The sequence below is a fragment of the Schistocerca serialis genome, chromosome 5 (assembly GCF_023864345.2).
Source record: "Schistocerca serialis cubense isolate TAMUIC-IGC-003099 chromosome 5, iqSchSeri2.2, whole genome shotgun sequence".
Taxonomy (NCBI): Eukaryota; Metazoa; Arthropoda; class Insecta; order Orthoptera; family Acrididae; genus Schistocerca; species Schistocerca serialis.
Window position 1 is genome coordinate 567,764,877 of NC_064642.1, and position 17,263 is coordinate 567,782,139.

The window sequence follows — 17,263 nt, forward strand, 5'->3', positions numbered from 1 at the left end:
GTCACAAATGATACAAATGTGATAATAAAAGAAAGGACCAGAGAAGAATTATTGCATGAGATTAAAAAGTGTACTGCCCATATCACAGACTGGATTTCTGGAAACAATTTAGTAATAAGGACAGAAAAAACAGTTACAATGTGCTGACACACAGTGAAAAATAAATGTCCACTAACACCAGACATAAAGTTGCTTACAAGTACCCTTGAAAATGTGAGCTGTACAAAATTTCACGGAAAATGGACCTGAGAAGATCTAAGATGGGTCCAACATGCAAAATACATTACAAATAAGCTGAGTAGCATTTGTTACACTATCAAAATTCTTTCTGGTTGTACATCAAAAGAGACATTAAAAATGTATGCTTCACCCAGATAGAATCCTTACTGTGATATGGCATAATCTTTTGGGGAAACACATATGCTACCAAAAGTCTTTTTACACGCCAAAAGAGAACTGTACGAGACATAAGGCTGAGTGAGGTATTGAGTACACTCGAGGCTCGCAACTGTGCCAACTCCCACACCATTGCCAAATCAGCTAAAATTCTACGACATGTCTGCAACTTTTTTAGTATTGTGTAGCGGTTGGGACAATCACGGCATCGCCAGAAGCTGGCAGAAGCATCACTCATGCCGATTGTATCACAAACTCCGACAACAAAACGGCACTGACATTCCTTACTTTCCCCGCCAGTTTGCACATTTGTCCATTTTGTCTGTCAGTCTGAGGATTGTTCCATTAAATATCTCTGTTTAGTTGAACAACGTAAGAATTTTCTATATTAAAAAAAATGGACAACACCGAGTGTAAATGAAAAACACTCTGGGCCCTATTTGGCTACAATTTCGTTACATAATTTAAATGTAGCTTTTATGCTGAAATTGAGTACCGATAATTAAGTTTACTTACAATACAAAATGATATTTATTCACGAAAAATAATTCTAAAGATTTGAGAAAGTCACATTCACACGGTTGTAAGAGCAAAGTGCCTATTCATAAATATTATAAGAGGGATGAAAACGTTTAATGCCACAGAGCACTGGATAATTTACTTTAGATCTTAGCCACTACAATTAGGGTAGGACTAAATCGTAATAATTTGCTAGTTACATCACGTACAACTAAATCGTAATAATTTGTTAGTTACATCACATACAACTACCGGATAATTTAGTTTAGATCTTAGCCACTACAATTAGGGTAGGACTAAATCGTAATAATTTGTTAGTTACATCAGATACAACTACCGCTAATAGTATTATGAATACTGAAGTGACACAAAATTAGTAACAGCATAGCACATTCTAATATTTTCGTAAGAGCTACAACTTGGCTTTGTATAGGACATGGATCTTTGTTCACTTTAACGCGTATTATTTCCTAGTTACAAATATGCTAATGTGTAAAACAAATACAGGACTGAAGGTGTCCGAGAATTTGCTGCATGGCACACAAGTATCTGGGCATGCGTGTGTTGTTCCTGCGAATCATTGTTGGGGCCGATATTGATCTCCGGTGTTGCCAATGTAGTTTTCTTTTCCTGTTAGATCTGGCTTATTTCATTGGCCTGTTAGCGGGAAAAGAGAGGCGCAGCAAAAGCTGCGCAGAAGAAAAATCATTCTGCTATTGTGCGCGTGACGTCGGGGCGGAACATTTGATGGCCATATTTGTGTGTTGGACGGTGTGTGATTGTTTGCACTTAGTTAGAGAAGAGAGAGAGAGAGAGAGAGAGAGAGAGAGAGAGAGAGAGAGAGAGAGAGAGAAGAACCTTGTGACAGTTCTGGAAAATTTACTCAATGTAAATTCTTTTTAATTTTGGTGTGCGACTTGGTATTTACCTTGTCTCCCCAATGATGTACAACAATGCCGGCGTGGCTGCGGCGGCTATTCCCTCTTCGCGTTAACTTCGTCTCCGAAAAGGTCCCTTTAAAAATGCAAGCCCTCGTCGCATGGGGAGGTGTATATGAGGATGTAGCTCGGTAAGATGATGAAAACTATACTAAGATACTAATTCAAGATCCCCTTCAACTGTGTCTTATTTTGAGGTACAGGACAGTGTCTGATAGTATCAGGCTTCTTAGGGTCTGGAAGTATGCCTTGAGGTGATATTTTGTGTCCAAGGAATTTAACCCTTTCCTTACCGAACAACTTAGGTTGCCTGTGACTCTATATTTTGAAAACCTATACATTACTTCAGCCAAGAGCCTTAAGTATTTTGACCAAATGGGAACCGCAATCAAGAATCAAGAATTGTATTCACCATAGATCATTTCACAATGATATCGGTTTTGTCATACAGGAAGTACTAGTTCATACAGAATAATAAAATAAACAAGTGTCAGTACATTATATATTAGAATACATTTCAAGCATGGCAGTGTACCAAATTACACCCGGATAGCTTCTAAAAAGTTAATTCTATAAGCTATACTATAATCTAATATAATATACTATTGTATTGTTTATTGTATACACTATGTAATTACGTACGATTAACCACAGCACACAATAATATGTTTAACTGCAGACAACTTTTAAATGCTAATATCCTCTTCAGGCATCTCAAAGAATTCTTTAATGTCATAGAATGGATGATCTGAAAGCCAGCTGTACCACTTTATTTTTTTAAAAAAGAAAATTATCCATAGACCAAACATGAATTGGCAGTTTATTGAACATTTTGAGTGGGTTAACTTTGTGGGAATATCCTGTTCTTGCTAATCTGTGACGTGGTATGTCTAAATCACCCTTAGCCCTGGTGTTGTGTTCACGTATTTCCCCTCTGGCAATAAATTCTGAAATATTATTTTTATTATAGAGTACAGATACATGGATGTATAAATTTATAATTGTGAGTATTCTGAATCCGGAAAAAAGGGGACAACAGTGCTCCCTAAGACCTCTTTTACATTTTATACATAAGACTTTTTTTTGTAATTTCAAGATGTTCTTCATGTGAAGGGAGTGCCCCCATATAATCAGACCATACGAAATAGGTGAATGGAAAAGCCCAAAGTATGCCACCCTAAGGTACTCTAAGCTCAATACCTACCTTAGTTTCAAGGTAAGGTATGGCAGCCTAGATATTTTTTCACATATGTGATTGACATTTTCCTACCAACTAATTGCCTACTTCATTTGATGCTCCCATTAAAAGATGTTGGGCTTTATCAGGATTGCACAGGAGCTTACTGGCTGCAAACCAGTTCAGGGCCTTATCAAGTGTATTTCTTTTCTTTTCTTTTTTTTTTGTTTTGTTTATTCAGATCTGAAATGCTCTGATGTGTGGTATCGTCAGCATAACACATGACAGGGTGGGCTTAGCTTTTAGGTAAATCATTAATAGCTACAATGAAGAAGAAGGGTCCAGGGATAGACCCTTGTGGTACACCTGTGCTGATTTCCATTATACAAGAATTTACATTTCTGACTGAAACGAATTGTTGTCGGTTACTTAAATAAGAATTTATCACAGCAAAAGTGCTCCCTCTCGCCCCATAAAACTCTAGTTTCCCCAGCAGTACGTCAACAAGAATGCAATCGAAAGCTTTGCTTAGGCCACATAGTACCTACCAGTGATACCATGTTATTGTTTTCAAAAGCTGTTAAGGTTTGGTCAATGATTTCCAAGATGGCCCCTGTTGTGTTTTTCCCTTTGCGAAAACCAAACTGATTGCTACATAGGATCTTGCGTTTTTCAAAGAAGCTGCTTATTTGTCTGTGTGTATCAGTGCCTCAAATATCTTTGAGAATATTGGAACAATGGAGACTGGCCTGTAGCTTTGGGGAAGATGTTTGTCCCCTTTTTTTAAAAACTGGGGAAACTTTTGATACCTTAAGTGCATCTGGAAAAACTCCAAATTTTACACATTTATTAAAAATAAAAGCTAATGGTTTGGCGATTGAGTGTATTGTCTTTTTAATTATGGTATTTGATAACCAATAACAGTCCATACTTTTAGAACCTTAAAACTTGGATACAGCTTTTATAACACCAGCAGGTGTGACCACCCTCCATTGAAATATAAGATTAACAGGTAGAGGTGTTCCAACAAGGTCCATTGCAGATGAATTTGTTACTTTAATACTGTTACTTACTTATTTAACCGAGTTTAAAGAGTATTGATTTAATTCCTCAGGTTCAAGCAGAGCTGTTTCTGTACATTTTTGTGTATTCCCTTGTTTTATTATCTGCCATGCTGCTTTGCATTTATTGGGAGCCCTTTCTATATGGTTTTCCACTGCTTTCTTTTTTAGCAGAAGAAGTTTAGCTTTGTAGTATTTTTTGCATGAATGTTCACACTCTGTTCTGCTCCTTGGTTAATGGCTTGCTTATGCAACTGGTACAGCATATGCATGTTTCCTCTAATTTCTGCTAGCTCTTCTGTAAACCAGTTCAGAGTTTTCTTTTTAATTTCACTTGGATATCTAATTTTTTTTAAACTGTTGAACAAGAATACCATAAATCTGTGTACTTTTGAAAGAAGTTATCAAAGGTAATTTCAGCTTCCCTTTTTCCAGATTGACAATTGTATATAAAGTCCCAATCTGCACTTCCTGATCTATCAACAAACATACTTATATATTCTTCTTTTTGTCCTCATACCATAACTACTTTAGGTTCTTCCGTTTTAACTGGCTGCCTCTTACAGAGTGTAAGGAGTAGTGGCTCATGATCTGCAAGTCCACTTCCCGCAAGTCTGACTGTAAAATCTTTCCTATGGAAATTCACAACAACCAGTAAATATCAACATACACAGTGACTACTTGACAGTTCAGATCCTAAGACTCGATCTAAAGCAGAAATAAATATGCGTGCACTGACCCTTAAACCGAAAGGGAGAACGCAGAACTCTTAGCTTTTGCCCCCACATACAAAGGCAGTGTACTTAAGGCTATCTTCATGTAGTGGAATTTGTCAGTATGAGGCTCGGAGATCTGTTATGATGAGGTACTTCACGTTACGGAATTTCAGAAGTTGTTCTTCCGGGTTTTCAGGCCACGTCCTGACAGGCGCAATAATCTTATTTATTCCTTATGCATCGAGCACGAGGTGGACACAACCGTCTGATTTGCTAACGGCCAAATTGAGGCTACATTACGGAGATGAGGATGGTTGTATCATTTCCCATTTTAGCATTCTATTGATCTCTTTCCTCACAGCCTCCTTATTGGCGCATGGAATGGGATAAGACGAAAAGCAGAAAGTTTCATGTGGGTATACCTCCATTTTGTATTTGTATCCTTTGATTATGCCAGGGCGTCATTCAAAACATGAGCATAACATATTGGAAGCTCCTGCAGTTCTTCATTTAGTTCTTCTGTAAGACACACTGACTCACTTACCTTGGTGTGCTTAATCTCAGGCCTATTTCCACTTCCCGTGATTACTCAATTCCCTGTGTGCTTACAAACATGACTATAGGATGGAAGATGGTTCAAATGGCTCTGAGCACTATGGGACTCAACTGCTGAGGTCATTAGTCCCCTAGAACTTAGAACTAGTTAAACCTAACTAACCTCAGAACATCACAAACATCCTTGCCCGAGGCAGGATTCGAACCTGCGACCGTAGCGGTCTTGCGGTTCCAGACTGCAGCGCCTTTAACCGCATGGCCACTTCGGCTGGCTAGGATGGAAGAATTGTATTCGAATGTCAGCAGTGTGTATCGGTTTGCTTTCTCTGGCGTTTGACTTGACTAGGTTACTGAATATTGTGAGTCGTTCACAATGAAATAAGCATTCCCCTTACCAATGCCAATTTGTGCTTGGTACTTCCTAAAAGTGTCCATGCCGATAAGGCAGTTTACTATTAGCCTTTCAACTACAAGAATAATTCATTGCAAAGAAAAACTATGAATCTGAATAGGAATCCATGTCTGCAATTTTCTGCCTGTAGACTTAACTCACACAGCTGTTTGTATTTTACAATTTTGGACTGGAAGTGTCGGTATTTGTCCTCGTTTGTGTAATTGGCCAAACAGGCCCTGTAAAATTATATTCATGATAACTCCCAGTGTCCAGGACTATGGGTACCCTTAGACCAAGTACTTGTGCATTGACTACTGCCTGTACAGTGTCTTCATTTTCATCTATCCAGTTGGTGATATCATCCTGACACAGGTCATCTTTGATACCACCACAGTTGTCGCACCTAAGAAAACAGCTTTTAAGTACCCCAACTACTGGTCATCGAAAGGGGGAGGGGGGGGGGGCTATCGAGACCGGTTCGAGTTTTCCGAATTACCCTGAGCACTGACCTCTTCCTTAGGGACAATCTCAACTATTTGCACATTTTCATCTGGTTTCTCCAGTTAGTATCTTGTGCAGCACTCGATTTGAAATATTGTTGTCCCTGGCTGCTATTCGGAACATAATTTAGATTGTACTGGTTATAGTCAGGCGGCGGCGGATTATTTTGTCGCTCGGTTGCGTTCTGCCCTCGCCACTGGCCGTTTGGGTCATTGGCCCGGGTCGGCGGCGCGTTGTATATTTGCTGACTGTAACCTCACTGGCCATTAAATCCTGACTGATTTAAATTTGTCCTTGGCTATATTTATATCCTCGCTTGCATTTTTGTTCCTTTCCCTTACCAAACTGGTTCCTGTTGGTATTGCTGCGAGGGGAATAGGGCTGCCAATCCCGTTGATTGTTATTGCGATTCCCACCGCGTTTTTTTGTTAGTTCTTGTGGAGTCTGCCTGGGCGCTGTCTCTTTGTGGTTTTGCGGTCTCTTTTTGTAGATACGATCAATGAAATCGAGAACTGAGAGGAAATTCTCTATATCGTGCTCAGAAGTGGCGATTAATTTCTCACTTATGTTAGCCAGTAGTCGGCCTTTCAAAAATTTTAGGACATCTACGTGTGATATAGGATTTGTCCAGTAATGGGTTTTATTTAGGTACTTCTCGAAATATCTTCTGAGCCCTCATTGTTTATTGCTGAATTGCGCAATGATAAACACTTCGCACCTCAATCTCTCTTGTAATGTGATGGACCAGAACTTGTCTAGGAATGCCCTTTGAAACTGTTCGTAGGTGCAACATTCTTCCGCCAAGTCGGTGGCTCACAGCAAAACATCACCCTGTGTATAATCTACCACAAAGCATATCTTTTTTGCTTAAGTCTAATTCCGTAGCTAAATGTTCTGGAACGCTCTTATGAACACGACTGGGTTTGTTTGCTAACCTTTAGAAGAAAAATCGGAAACTGCCTGTGTCGTAACAAGCCTTCATCCCATGTGCAAAGTAGAAACGCATGCAAAATTGTCCGTTGCCAGTGTGGCATTGTTTTGATGTGTCGGAATGTATTCCGAACACCTCTGCGCGACTGGTACACAAGGCGGCAGTGCCTGCTGCATGCTATAGTTGCGATCTATTCCACCCGACAGGTTAGGGTTCACATGCGGATAGATGTTCGGATTATCTATCCTGTCTGTCGACACCTGACAGCTTGTGGTTGAATGTTCCCTTTCCTTTTCAAAGTTACTAACGATGTCAGTCTGCGAATTTTTGCTCCACTTTCAACCTCTGAAACACTGGTGTCCAAAATGAAAGCAACAAATGAAAGTGTTTCAAGGTTGCGCTTATTTTGCCACAAAACAATATGAACGTGTTGACAATGCAACGTATGTTAGCCTCAAGAGACACTATAGATCACAAATCAGATTAGCAAAATGTAGAGCAAATGATATCTTCATTAAAAACTCCAATAATAAGTGTAAGGCTGCGTGGAGGATCATTAAAGCAGAATTGGGTATAGATAGTCATAGTGTCAAAGTTACAACTGATGTTAATGTCACCCCAGATGAATTTAACCTCTTTTTTATCAATGCAGCAAACCCTAATCCCTCATCTCCTCATAAGAAGAGTTCAAAATCAAATTCACAATCTACTTATATAAATCAGTTTTTACAAAACTTTGCTAATACTGTGCCAACCTGTAATTGGGGAGATGTGGAAATAAGTGATGTAATTAAATCAGTGGTAAAGTTAGGTGACTCCAGATCAGAAGATATTTATGGCCTCTCAAATTTTGTGATTAAAAAAATAATCGACTTAATATCATTCCCTGTCTGCACACTCATAAACTGGATATTTGACAGTGGTATTTTCCCAGAATGTCTAAAGAAGACAGTAGTAATTCCATTACACAAAAAGGGTGATAAAAACTGCACTAATAATTATCTTCCAATTTCTCTGATACCTATTTTTTTCAAAAATAATCGAATATTGTATACAAAAACAAATGAACATGCATTTGTCAAAAAAACCATGCACTGACTAAGTCTCAGTATGGTTTTAGGGCCCAGTTGTCAACAATTAATGCTGTTGGAAACGTTGTTTCTACTGTGCAATCTTCTTTTGAATCCAAATTATCTGCTGGAGCCACACTAGTGGACTTAAGCAAAGCATTTGATTCTGTAAACCACACAATACTGCTGAAAAAACTATGGTATTATGGCATTAGGGATCTGGAACTCTCCATCGTTAAATCAGATCTCAGTAACAGAAAGCAAACTGTAAGCTACAACAGTCAAAAGTCACAGTTACTGAATGTCACTAGAGGTGTACCCCAAGGATCAGTGCTTGCGCCATTACTGTTTATAATATTGATAAATGACCTGCCCAGCAATATGCCACGCAAATCTGTGCTTTAGGCAGATGATACAACTTTCATCAATTCAGGGAAGGATATAAATAAACTGAAGGAGCAAAGTAAAGATTTTCTCAGATTATCCAATACGTGGTTCAAAGCCAATGAGTTAGCTATTAACTATGAAAAGATTATAAATATATCCTTCAGCTTATCCGATTCTGATATTGAGTACACTTCTACCAAACTTCTTGGCATATACTTAGATACTAAATTAACCTGGCAGAGTTACATAGACAACATATCTCTAAAGCTTTCGCGAGTTATCTATCTACTGAAAAGATTACGCACCTGTATTTCTGAAAGCCTGCTGATTAATTCCTATTATGCATTCTTTCATTGCCATATTAGCTATGATATTCTTCTATGGGGTAATTCTCCATGGTCCAGGAAAATTTTTATTTGGCAGAAGAAAGCCACCAGGAGCATCTCTGGGATTACCAAAAACAACATATCATGTAGGTCATACTTCATAGTATTACAGATAATGACAGTCCCTTCTCTTTTTATATAAAGCTGACTCTTGTACATACAAGAAAACTTTAACAGTTACAACCCTAGGCAGTCCGTTCATAATCATAACACTTGTCAAACATTTAAGATAGACATACCAACAACTCGACTCAAGAAAACACAAGACAGTTATGAATACATGGGAATAAGGCTTTTCAGCACATTACCTGTGCAGTCACATTGTGTCTCTCTTACTATATTTAAAAGTAAGACTAAAAAATGGCTGAAAGGTAAAGCTTTTTACAGTGTTAAAGAATTTGAAAACTCTTCAAAAATAGACCTGACTTACGAAACAACTTGCAACTCTGTTTGTACCTCTTCCTATGCTTTTTTTGTCTCTGTAGTTCCCCATTTAACTGTTAAACATGTGGAGAAATCCTTATGTATTAAATGTTTTCTTTTATAATGCACATTTTTTAAAATGCACACTTTAGTTATGTGGGTTATCTTTATGTATCAAATGTATTCCTTTATTATGTATGTTCTATTAAAATGTATACTTTAGCTTTGTGTAATACCTCACAATAGTTATATTTCTTAATATGTAAATTGTACATTACTCATGACGACATCGATTGCATGTAAATGCTTAAAGATGGATAAATAAATAAATAAATAAAAAACAGGTGATATGAAAGTAGAAACAGTGTAAAGAATACAGAATGTAAACAACTGCCACATGCATAACGGCAGACAGAACTGTTCTTCATTTTTTTCCAATTTAACAGATTTGCTCACACATTCTGACAACTGATTAATGTGCTCAGTACAGTACGACCACCTCTGGCAGCAATACAGGGCTGACAACACCAGAGCATGCCCCGAATGACGTCATCAATCTCTTTTTGAGGCAGTAACCCTCATTCTTCTTGCAGAGCTGCACGCAGGTCATGGAGAGTGGTTGGTGGATGCTGAAATGAAGCACCCTGTCTTCCTACTGCATCCCAGACATACTCATAGGATTCAAATCGGGAGAGTGAACAGGCCACACCATGTGAGCACTATCTTCCATTTCCAAGAAAACATCAGCCTCCCGTGCTTTATGAGCTTGAGCATTATCATCCATCATTATGAAGTCTGAGTCCACACACCTCGCAACAACTCCACATGACATCCCAAGATCTCATCACAATATCTGATAGCAGTTAATCCTTGCCGATTCACCTGTACAATTTCATGAAGAGGGTTCCAGTGGTCAACATAATCCATGCCCTACCATTAGGGATCCTTCTCGATATCAGTCTCTTTCCACAATGTCTGGGTCCCAAACTCGTATTCCACATTCCATTCAGATGTGAATCCATGGAGAATCACCCTCCAGACCAAATCAGGACTCATCTGTGAAAAAAACATTGGCCTACTGTTCGACCATCAGGTGACATGTTTACGATTCCACGCTAGACATTTCCTCCTGTGAAGCACATCAGGAGTACACATACAGCATGACTCCCATAATAAAGGCCATTCTGTCAAAGCCTTCTGTACACTGTTTGCCTCGATACAACATGTTCAGTGGATGCTGTGAGGAAGGATGCCAGTTGCTGTGCAGTACTAAGGTGATACCATGGTGCCCTTACAGCCAAATAACGTCCCTCTCTTTCTGATGTCACACATAGTCGGCCCTGCCCCAGTTTTCGGGGATACAGTTTCAGTCTCTATAAACTGTTGTCACATTCGAAAAACAACAGAACGATTCACATTAAGCCATCGGGCCACATCAGTATCCGACTGTTCAGCTTCCATTCTTCCTATGGTCCTCCACCACTGAAAGTATGATAGGCGTCTTTCCTGTGCCATACTGCACCATCTGTAACTATGTACCAGGCGATGGTGGATGTGGGACTACATGGCAAACACTACTATGTCGGGAATTAGACACAGGGGGGAGAAATAGCTGTTTGTTGCTTTATTTTTGGACACTAGTTATTTCAGCTCTTAATTCTACCTTCTATACCTTCATCGCTTCCTGATCACATCTACATAACTCTTCTGTTCCTGGATTACCTTCTGTGCCAGGATACTGCCTTGGTCTAGCGTAACAGCCTCGGCTCTGTGCTTTATTTCCTTAATGTCTTTATCTATTCTTTATTGCTCCTTGCTCATGCACTGAGTATTTAAACTTACGCTACATACTGTAGTTGCAACGAAAGGTCGTTCACCTGATCAGATAGACCTTTGTACGCAGTTTGCAACCCATCAACGGTACCTGTGAATGTATTTATATTCTGGTACAATTGTGACTGCTTCTGCTGCATTTTTGTCTGAGCCTCAGATGCCTCCTTCACCTTTTCCCTGCGCTGTTCTCGTGTCTCTCCTACTGATGACACTTTTCGGCTTAAATTATTTATGTCATGTGACAAATCAGTGAACAATTGTGGTTTTAGATCTTTCCGATACTTACAAGTTTATCCGATAATTCATTCGAAAGCTCACCACACAAATCCTTTGCCAAGTCATTGAACTGTTGTGCTATGTCGGGTTTGAAAGCATAAAGAGTTTGCTTTTGCTGTTCAAGTAATTCCTTTTGAGTATCTATCTGTTTTTTTTTTTGTAAAATCATTAAATTTTTCGATTTGTTGTTCTTAAAAATCATTAAATTTTTCACCATTACTTTGTTTGTGTGTTTGTTTCTGCTCTTCCTCAAACTTTTTCTTGAAATCATTGAAACTTTGTTTAAATGACTGTTGCATCATTTGCATCATGATCCGCGTTTCTGATGTGCATGATACACACCGTCCAATCACGTTTGCATTAGGCGTAAGCTTGTCAGGCAAAGAATGATTTAGTGAGTGCGTGGTGTCACGCGTTATGTTTCACCAGGAGCAAAAATTCTCCCTGGGAAAAATTGTGATCCTGTCTCATTTGCTGTCATCATCATATCATTTCGAATAATAATGTTACTGTCAACTTTGTCCATGTTAATTGAAAAATGTAATTGGTCGTCACTACGACCGACATTTTCAGTTTCTTTTTCATTTTTTGCCACGTCCATGTCGGTAATATCTTGTACCTGGCTATCCAGCTATGGACTGGCAACAATGTGCCTACCTTTTGTACTCATTTTTCATAATTTTACAAAATGACAATATAAATGAATACTTTCGAAAATGAAATATTCTGTTTCTAATAGTGAATATACCACTATGAAACCTATTCAGTGGTGCCTTGCTAGCAAGTATCAAGTTACATTGTCGGCGTAACTCAATTGTATGTACACTTGTCTCTCCGTAAAATTAATTTTCTGTCCAAATGTGTACGTATTTTACGAGAATGCTTCAATTTGGGAATTGGATTAGGAAAGATACAACGATCATTATTGGCAGAGATGCTAGAGTAGACGCTGGATCCGGTGGCCAATGCATAGTGACCAGTTTTTGTTCAAAGCGCTGGGTGAGTTCATTTGTTTGTTTGGAAGAGGAGGCCGACAAGGTGTGTTCCACTTTTCTATGACAGAATCGAGGCGCACACCCTTCAGTCTTTCTCAAACGATTTTACAGCAACTATTATGTAAAAAAAAATTCTTTTTCGCTTTCCTTAAAGCTTTATATGTTAGGTTTGTGTTGTGCCCATCATTTCGTTAAAGGTCATAGTTGTCATATTTATGTGGAAGTAACAGACTGGGCGAAATTCGGAAAAGTTTGCAATGAAAAATAGAGGCCGCTATTATTTTGCGTTTGATGCATATTACGTAATATGTGTGTGAATTCCTAAGGGACCCAACTGCTGAGGTCATCGGTCCCTAGACTTCCACACTACTTAAACTAACTTATGCTAAGAACAACAAACGCATCCATGCCCGAGGGAGGACTAGAATCTCCGGCGGGAGGGGCCGCGTAATCCGTGATTTGGCGCCTCAAACCGCGTATGAAATATAGCAATATACTGAATTTTGCTTTAGACTTGGGTAGAGGTATCTATCTGTCACCAATCGCGAGAAAATTGATCTGATGTAGCACACACATTTGCCATAGCACCGCGCCAGCGATAAAACCAGAGTGAAATACCCTCAACATTCCTCACATTTCATAAACGGTTTCAAATATCAAAATGAGATGTTGGCAAATGTGGCACGCAAAGAGGGTATTTTGCCACATCAGTATTACGTAAAACTTCATTATCTACTGTTCGTCTCTGAAAAGGTTCATTTAAAAATGCAAGTCCTGTCGCATCGGGAGGTGTATATTAGGACGTTGATCTATACGACAATGAAAACTTGTGACTTCATGTATTATATCTATTAATTAAAACATTACTGGGAGGGGGAATTAAATACGTCTTCATCGCACCAGCTCAAAAGACTTGCAGACATCGAGATCGGTGAAAAAAAAAAAAGAGGTACACACAATAATTGACAGTTTAGCCTTCACAATTCAGTTAGCTTACTGAGATGATTAGACCCCCCTATGATATCTTTGCCGCACGAGGACGGCGCGAATATTCATTTATTTGTGTAGGCCATTTAAAGAACCTACACACATGCTTTCCCTCGTGACGCAAGTGTGCAGAAGGTTTGGCTGTCGAAATTCTATATACAAGACGCTGCGAATGTTGCAAATTCCAGAATATGCTCTCGTCATTTCAAAGAAACTGATTGTATTAGAGCCGCCCGAAGTGGCCGAACGGTTCTAGGCGCTACAGTCTGGAACCGGGCGACCGCTACGGTCGCAGGTTCGAATCCTGCATCGGGCATGGATGTGTGTGATGTCCTTAGGTTAGTTAGGTTTAAGTAGTTCTAAGTTCTAGGGGACTGATGACCTCAGAAGTTAAGTCCCATAGTGCTCAGAGCCATTTGAACCATTTTTTGATTATATTAGAGCCTAGCGTTAAGGGCCCGCATCTCGTGGTCGTGCGGTAGCGTTCTCGCTTCCCACGCCCGGGTTCCCGGGTTCGATTCCCGGCGGGGTCAGGGATTTTCTCTGCCTCGTGATGGCTGGGTGTTGTGTGCTGTCCTTAGGTTAGTTAGGTTTAAGTAGTTCTAAGCTCTAGGGGACTGATGACCATAGCTGTTAAGTCCCATGGTGCTCAGAGCCATTTGAACCTTTTGAACCTAGCGTTAAGGGTTGGTAAATTTACTGGTGAAACGAGCTTAATTTCCACCGTGTAGTTTACCTTATAGTAGCAGCGCCGTTGTTACTACGCCATGTGCAACAGAACATGACATCCTTAGAAGAAGAAGGAGGAGAGTTACGCAAAGCTTTCACTAAGGCTGTAGACTGCCGGCCAGTGTGGCCGTGCGGTTCTAAGCGCGTCAGTTTGGAACCGCGTGACCGCTACGGTCGCAGGTTCGAATCCTGCCTCGGGCATGGATGTGTGTGATGTCCTTAGGTTAGTTAGGTTTAAGTAGTTCTAAGTTCTAGGGGACTGATGACCTCAGTAGTTAAGTCCCATAGTGCTCAGAGCCATTTGAACCATTTTTAAGGCTGTAGACTGCTGATAAATGTACACTTACAAATGAAGCTGTTGGTAATGATTGAGATAAAACCAGTTTCAGGATTCCATAGTGACATTACAGAATAGATACGCTCATCTGAAAACCATGTGCATGAAATTGCGAGCACGTAATATAAACCCTCGACCTTTGAAGTCAGATGACATCAACGAAACGATGTCCGACGATGAAGACCTTTTTTTTATTTTGCATGTTTCGATTCGATAGATGCTATGATTTTCTTTTAAATCATCTCTGTCTGTTTAAAAGCTAGTCAATTTACAGAATGTAGCAGCAGCATAGTAACATTCTGGCACCACCACAACACCATTTGACTTTTCATTATTTCAGGAGAACTAAAAAGTATCACAAATCTTTCTTTCTTTCTTTCACTGGTGCCATGTCCTGCGCTAACGCAGGGTCGGCATTGTTAGGAACGGATTTGGTAAGGTTAGTGGAAAGAGGTGGCCGGATACCCTTCTTGCTGCCACCCCATACCCCCCAGGACGGAAGTAGTGTACCCCTACTGTCTGCATCGAGTGTAAGTAATGGAATAGTGCGAGCGTCTTCAGATGTCTGCGAGTCGTGTAACTGAGGCGGAACCTGGGGACCAGCCCAGTATTCACCTAGTGGGATGTGGAAAACCGCCTAAAAACCACATCCAGGCTGGCCGGCACACTAGCCCTCGTCGTTAATCCGCCGGGCGGATTCGACCTGGGGCCGGCGCGCCTACCTGAGTCCAGGAAGCAGTGCGTTAACGCTCTCGGCTACCCTGGCGGGTTAAAACATATCACAAATACATGGCACAAATGCGCGGCCCACCACTTATAGCACTGTTCCCGAGGCAGACGGCGTTCCTTAATAACGTCAGTGTGTCAGCCCATGAGAAACCCAGGCCGTGACGCGTACCGTAGATCATAGCACGCGACACTGCATTGCCAACAGCGTCTGCGGTGGACAGCGAGTAATTATTTCAGACATGTTTAAGAACTGTTGACTGTGTTTAAATGCATCCAAGCTCTCGATTGCATATCACAAAGCTAAGACCTTTAATGGGTACCTTTTCAATTACATATTGATTTCCCTTATGCACTGCAGAGAGCAGAGCATCATGCGCGAAGTGTGGTGAACAAGCCGACTAGTGTACTGTTATAAGTTCTTTTCGAGGCCCATATTTCCCGTGGGCACCGGTCAGCCAATAGCAGCATGGAGCGCTTAGTGCCCAACCTTATATTTCTATGGACTATGACAGGATTTCTAGTTTATTAGATTCTCATGGTGGGTTAGCTTTCGTTAGATGTGGTTGAAAATTTGATGAACTTGAAGCATCTAAAATATACCTAATCAATAAAGAGAAGAATAAAATATATTCATCATCATCATCATCATCTCTGTATCTCTCCAGCGAACTGGATAGGGTGTTTATGAACAGTTTTGCTCTATTTTTCTCTATCTTGACATACTTCTTTTCCTGATTTCCCAGTCTTTCCTTCTCATCTTCAAATCTTCTTTAATCTGATCCAGCGGTCTTTTTTTTGGGGGGTCATCCTGTTGGTAAGGCCATTTCCACCATTAGTCAAGACTAGAGACAGCTGCGGCTAGGTTGGTAAAATTTTAGAGGCGGCAAAGGGCGGAAAAAATCAATTTCAAATCAACCAGTGAGAAAATTGAGCAAGTGAAGATGAAGAATGTAAAAGAGGAAAATTAAAACGTTGAATTGTTTTCAGAGCATACAGAACAGTTACTGAATAACTCTTTACTTACTTTGATGAAAGTAAATACGTTTTTCTACCTACCTCAAAACAAAAGCAGCCGCCATTGAGCACAAAACAGAAACAGGTATGACCTCTGTTCATCTCTGTCGACTGCTAGAGCTGGGCACCCACACTGGCTTGCAATCACGTTGTCACTTGATAGCAGATCGTTTGTTAAGCGTCAGTTGTATTGAGTGGTTCTGTTGATGATTTTAGTTGTACTATTATTTCCTGTAGAATATCGATCATGTGTTCAATAGCTAGGTTTTGTACTTCTTTTTCAACATACAAGTATCTAAAATGAGTTAAAGGTAAGTGCAGTTAATCATATATAAAAATGAGTTGGCGTCTGTAAATCTGTCTCTGAGTGTCTGAGGCTCACATCATGAGAAAAGAGCAACATCTTTTTTTCTCAAACAAATTAGCTGTAATTTTCTTAAAATTTGAAATATAGGTACATACAAATAATAACCACAAGAGAGATTGTTAATTGTTTGGTTAATTTGGGGGAGAGGACCAACCAGCAAGGTCATCAGTCTCATTGGATTAGGGAAGGATGGGGAAGGAAGTTGGCTGTGTCCTTTCAAAGGTACATCCTGGCTTTTACCTGAAGTGATTTAGGGAAATCACAGAAAACCTAAATCAGGATGGCCGTATGCAGGTTTGAACTGTTGTCCTCCCGAATGCGAGTCCAAGGAAGAGGTTGACATTACTTGTTTATCAATAGGACATAATTGTAGAAACTGTGTGCTCTGTGCTTGCAAGCTATTGTCTCAGTATACAAATACATATGTTTTATTCCTCTGTTGAGCATATTTACATGAAATTGGTGTCATCAATGTTTACATAATAATAATATAAACTTCGGCAAACCAAATGCTATTAACTACAATATAATTCAAGATGGAT

General features: G+C 39.8%; 1 protein-coding gene across 1 annotated transcript in view; it reads right to left on the bottom strand.

Annotated features, from left to right (window-relative positions):
- The window catches only part of LOC126481561 (calcium-activated chloride channel regulator 1-like), a 167,655-nt gene extending 151,208 nt beyond the window's left edge, over positions 1–16,447 (bottom strand). Inside the window, exon 1 of the mRNA XM_050105405.1 lies at positions 16,397–16,447. The gene's annotated coding sequence lies outside the window, so the exon portion shown is untranslated. The remainder of the gene's footprint in view (positions 1–16,396) is intronic.
- Positions 16,448–17,263: the final 816 nt, after the last annotated feature.